The sequence below is a fragment of the Ahaetulla prasina genome, chromosome 4, assembly GCF_028640845.1.
Source record: "Ahaetulla prasina isolate Xishuangbanna chromosome 4, ASM2864084v1, whole genome shotgun sequence".
NCBI lineage: Eukaryota > Metazoa > Chordata > Lepidosauria > Squamata > Colubridae > Ahaetulla > Ahaetulla prasina.
In genome coordinates, this window is record NC_080542.1 from 29,611,298 (window position 1) to 29,617,297 (window position 6,000).

The following is a 6,000-nucleotide window of genomic DNA, read 5'->3' on the forward strand; positions in this document are numbered from 1 at the left end:
AACATTTTCATTTCTTCAAAATCACTGATAAATTTACTATAGCTTTAAACAAACACTTCTAAAATAGAGAAATAATTATAGGAGAGTTTAAGTCATATATTACAAATTTCTTCTCTTGATGAGTTGCTCCCTGTTGTTTAGCTCTGGTCTAAAAATAATTATGTAACATTTGGGGAGATATATGCAGACAAACAACCCTGCACTGGAGGCCAAAATGGAGAAAACCTCCACAGCCACCATGTATTTGCCTTTGGTGCTCAGGTAGGATGGAACAAAAGAGAGCCACACACTGCAGAAGATCAGCATGCTGAATGTGAGACATTTGGCTTCATTGAAACTGCTGGGGAGATTCCTGGAGAAAAAGGCTACTGTGAAACTGGCAGCTGCCAAAAAGCCCATGTAGCCCAGGACACAGTAGAACATGGAAGCTGAGCCTTCATTGCACTGGAATATGATTTCCTCAATTTCTGAATGGGTGTCAATGTCAGGGAAAGGGGGAAATGTGAACAGCCACACCATACAGATGCCTGTTTGAATCAGGGAACCAGAAAGAACAATAGAAGTGGCCAGTCCTCTTCCCATCCAGTTTCTCATCCTGGATCCTGGCCTGGTGGCCATGAAAGCCAGAACCACAGTGATGGTTTTTGCCAGTACAGAAGATATGGCCACTGAGAAAATGATGCCAAAGCTAATTTGTCGAAAAAGACATATTATATGTCCAGGTGCAACAAGGAACTGCAATGAGCAAAGGAAGCAGAGGAGGAGGGATACGAGTAGAACATAGGTAAGATTTTGATTGTTGGCCTTGACGATGGGAGTATGGTGATATTTCAAAAATGTTGCTAGCACTGCAAGTGTGCAGAAAGAAAGAAAAAGTGCCAGAATGACTAGACTTATTCCCATTGGTTCCTCATAGGTTAAGAGTGATATTCTTTTGGGAAGACATGAATCCTGGTCCTTGTTTGGATATTGATCTTCTGGACATTTGGAACAGTCATCCATGTCTGGAATTTAAATTTAAATATATATGTATTGAATATATATACATGTTTATTTTCAAATTTCTATTTGAATTCTGTGATTATTCTATGAATATATTATGACACAGGCTTTTGATTTGCCTTTCTAAAAATAAGATTGGCACTGACATTTTCAATAAGGGTTTTATTTAGTATTTGTAATTTATTAAAGTTCAATTGCGTGCATTTAGCTATATTTCCCTAGTTTAAGAATTGCACTATGTTTTTAGGGAATGGACTAATCATCATTTTCCATCTATTCATTGGCATAGATATTATGGGACATAAAATAATATACAATTACAGAAATGAGAAGTTTAGAACAAAGTAAGAAAAATTAAAATATTATTTTAATCAATTACATTAATTGCTTGACTTTTTTGTTTTTTGGTTAAGCCAGAACCAATCTAAAATTCTTAATTCTTCCAATTGGAAAGGGAATCCTTCTTTCTGGGAGAGCACAATTTGGCTAGAGGTGTGAAAACACAACTACAACTCAGCTTCGTGTACAGTCATAACAGAATTTGATTCATGAAGCTTTTTACCTTTCTGGTTTGACATTTTCTCTTTGGGACATGGATGACAATCATAACAGCAAAATGGTTCTCCCTCCTGCTTTCTTTTGAAATATCCAGGGAGGCAGCTCTCAGTACATACTGAAATAGGTATCCTCTACCCAATGAGTGAAATAAAAAGAAAAATGTTAGTATTCACTCAGATACTTGAAAAAGAAGATAGAAAAATCATTGGATTTTTAATATTTGGCAAATAATGAATGCTAATTCTACCTTCATTTTTTTTCTTTATCATATCATCATCACCACCACAAAAATCAATCTTCATTCTTTATTTTATTTTACTGATTACATAATTTTACTAATTACATGTTTCTTCTAATCTGGGAAATATTTTAGGTGAAAGGTATGTCCACAGCCATCTTTAAGGAGTCCATATGCAGTCATATGACAATAACCCTTATTGTCATATGATTGCATTCATGCATTCAGCAATTGGCCCACAGTAATAGATGTTTACAAAATCTAGTGATCATTTCACCACAATTTACAATACTTTTGCTTAAAACCAGTATTTACTTTCAATTTTTCATAAAAATACCTCATAGCAAAGAATGGGCTTAATAACCATGGTGTTCTCTTAATGACTTCAGATTCACTTAACAATCATGGTGATTCACTTAATGTCACTTGCAGAAGAACAGTCATAAAATGGTGAGTCACATGATTACCTGCTTTACAACCATCATGATTTATGAGTATAATGAACATGTTCCATAAGTCTCTAACATTAATGAGCAATTAATATTTTTTTTAAACTTACTTTAATAAAACAGAATCTGTTTAGAGGTCTGGAATATAATGAAAGTATTTTCCAGAGTTTTGTCAAAAAATAATGATAGTACAGCTTAAAAAAGGCTAATTCAAATAGATGATCGCATATGTGATCTATAAAACATTTTATATAAGTTTTCTTTATATGCCGGTTGCCATTGTCAGTTTATAATTCCTTTCCCATAGTTGTTGCCATTTCTCTAATTCTAATGCATAACCAAAATTTTTCACCCAAGTTATCATTGTCTCTTTTACTTCTTCATCTTCTAATCTAACCTGCAATAAGTACAATCTTTTAATCATTTTTTCATCCTTTCCAGTCAATATCTGATCCAACTCTGATTCCCCCAAATTAAAACCATATAGTTTCAAAATACTATCTTTCCACCAGAATATTTTATATTCTGCGTTTAATAATGAAATTGGTCTATAATTCTTCATTTGTTGTAGGTCTGATTCTTTTTTTGGTATAAGAGTTATATGTGCCTCCATCCATGACTTCGGTGCTTTGGCTTCTATTAGTAAATCATTAAATACTTGTAACATTTTATCACTTAATACATCTTGCAATTCTTTATATAATTTTACTGGTAATCCATCTGGCCCCGGGTTTTTTTCCATTTTTCTGTCTTTTAACCCCCTCTATCAATTCCATCATTGATATTATTTCTTCTACGGCTTTTTTGAATTCTTCTGGTATTTTAGGAATCTTTGCTTTTTCCATATATTGTTCTATTTTCCCATCTGATATCTGCTCTTATTGGTATAGTTTCTTGTAATATTCCTCAATTATATTTTTTTCCTCATTTCAATAACATATCTTTCCATCTTGGTCTAATAATTGAGTTATCAATTTCTTTTCTTTTTCCTTTTTCATTTTATATGCCAACCATCTTCCTGGTTTATTTGCATTTTCAAAAAAAAATTGCTTTGTTGATTTTTTTTTTTGCCAAATCTTCATTTTCAATTAAATTCAATTTATGTTTTTTAAGTCCATTAGGTTTTTAATTTTTTTATCTTATGAATTTTTTTGTAAATCTTTCTCTAATTTCTTATATTCTTTGTCTATTTCCCTTTATGTTTGTTTATTCTAATCCTTTCTTAAAGGATGTCCTGTAACATATTTTTTAAATCCATATTAACTTCTCTTGTTGTAATGTAGATTCTGTTATGTTTGTTGATATTGATGGGTGATGATAGGTGTTGGGTTGCTTTCTTCCCCTTATCCATCTTGTCTCTTCAAATCAGCGCACTCAATTTGTAATCCAAATAGTTCAGTTCTTGAGTTTCAACTGTTTCTTTATTTAAATTCCAAATTCAAATTCCAAAACCGCTCTTGAAACCCTCTAGCTCTTCAGGTTTTTGAAACCTTAATTCACTTATATTTATCCAAAAATATCCAAAGCTAACCAATAATCATCCAAAAAGCCAAAACAAGAAAAAGGAAAATTAAAAAAAGGAAAAAGTCAAATTGAGACAAAAATAAAAATTCACCAATTACAAAGTTTCAAGGTTTCAAAATATTCAATCACTCAATATACGTAGAAAAGGTATAAAGTATCTTCTCCCCCCAAAAAAATTACAAAAATGAAAAAGGGAAAAAGAAAAAAATCCAAAACCAAAAATAGAAATTGTACCAATCACACACACAAAAATATTTTTTAATCCAGAAGGAAAAAAACCAAAAGGAAAAAAAAAAGAAGGAAAAATTTCACTATCCCAAAGTCTTCTGATGCTTATCAAACCTCAAACAGGAGAAGAAAGAAAAAAGCAAAACAAGCAGGTTAGTCCAAATAGTTTACAGAAACTTTTATTCTTCTTTATCTCCTGCTCCTGTTACAAAATCACATGACCACTTCTTATCAAAAACTTCTTGCCATTTTCAAAAACAGTGTCCAAGGTCAATCTGCTTTCATCTTCTTCTGTACAGTACTCCTATTTAATTTCCCTGTCACCACTAGATGGCAGTGCAGTTTATTTAAAATGCTTTTGAGTATAACAATAAGCCTTTCTTCTTTCCACTTTAAGCTTCCAACTCCAAAATTTTAATTTTTAAATAACAATTCATTAGCCATGCAAAATCTCTTTTTCCAATCTGCTTTCAATCCATTAAATTAATTTTGAATTTGCTGTAATTAGTCTTCATTCATGGCTTCCACCCTTTCACCACTGTTCTGGAAGTGCGGAGGTTGTCTTATTTCTCTGTCTTCCCTCTCCTCTTTGCCATAACTTTTCAAAAAGCTTTTTAAAGTTTGAGAAATGAAAATATAAAAGGAAACTTGTTTTCAAGACTTCCGTTTCTGACCCAGATGATCGCCTTGCTCTCCTTTTGTTTCCTTTTTCCGTATGGCCACTCCGGCTTTTGACAGCTCCTAATGGCTGTCTTCCCTTGCTGCTGGGTCAGAGGCTGATGCCGGCGCTCCAGGGAATTTGCGACTTCCCTGTTCATGCCAGCCTGTGCCTCCGTTCTTCACTGTCTCTATGGGAGAGCGATGATCCACTGGGGATCCCCTAAACAGCTGAGATGTCAGCGTTCTCCTGGAGCCCCAGAATCCACGCTCCCTCCTGCTCTATATCTCCAATGACTTTAAAATTTACTGCAACATATCTGTGGAAACTCTGTAATATTTTGTGTAATGGATTAGATAATACTGCTTTTCAGAAGTTCTTACATTACCTATAATTCTTTCCAGGTGCAGACAGATTTGTACCAACCAAAAGAATAAGTCTTTTATGTTCCTTCTATGTTAAATGATATAGTGGTGTCATTTAGATAAAGATAGTCCTCACTTTTTGACCACTTGTCAGTGACTGTTCAAGTTAGTTAAAATGATACTGAAAATGGAGATTTATGATCAATCCTACAGTGTTCCTGTGGTTTCAGAATCACCAGTTATGATTTCACAGTGGTGGTAAAATCCAATTTTTTTTATTACCAGTTCTGTGGGCATGGCTTGGTGGGTGTGGAGTGGCCTGGTGGGTGTAGCTTGGTGGGTGTGGCAGGGGAAGGATACTGCAAAATCTCTATTCCCACCCCACTCCTGGGGGTAGGATATTGCAAAATCTCCATTCCCACCCCACTCTGGGGCCAGCCAAAGGTGGTATTTGCCAGTTCTCCAAATTACTCAAAATTTTCACTACCAGTTTTCCAAACTGGTCAAAATTTCGGCTATCGGTTCTCTAGAACCTGTCAGAACCTGCTGGATTTCACACCTGCTTCACAGCAAACTTCTGACAAGCAAAGTCAATAGGGTAGTTTGAAGCCTAATAGCACCATGGTACTGGGTGAGCTCCCATCACTCCCATTTAGCTCCTATCCTGCCCACCCAGCAGTTCAAAAGCATTACTGTGAGTAGTTAAATAGATACCACTCCAGTGGAAAAAGCTAACAGCACAAGGAAAAAGGGCACCAGTACTGGATGTGCCCAGATAGGAGGTGAGATCAATGGAAGAGACCTGGAAGAAATCATCAACCTGAACTCCTCTAGCCAGATGGTACACTATGCAGGCACAAAATTGAATTAACTAACAATTAGGGAGTCAGGACTACTCTGTAAGTGTAGATCTCCCTGACAAATGTATGCCATGTGAAATAAATAAAATAAACAAGGAAGACAGTAGGGAGTTTCATG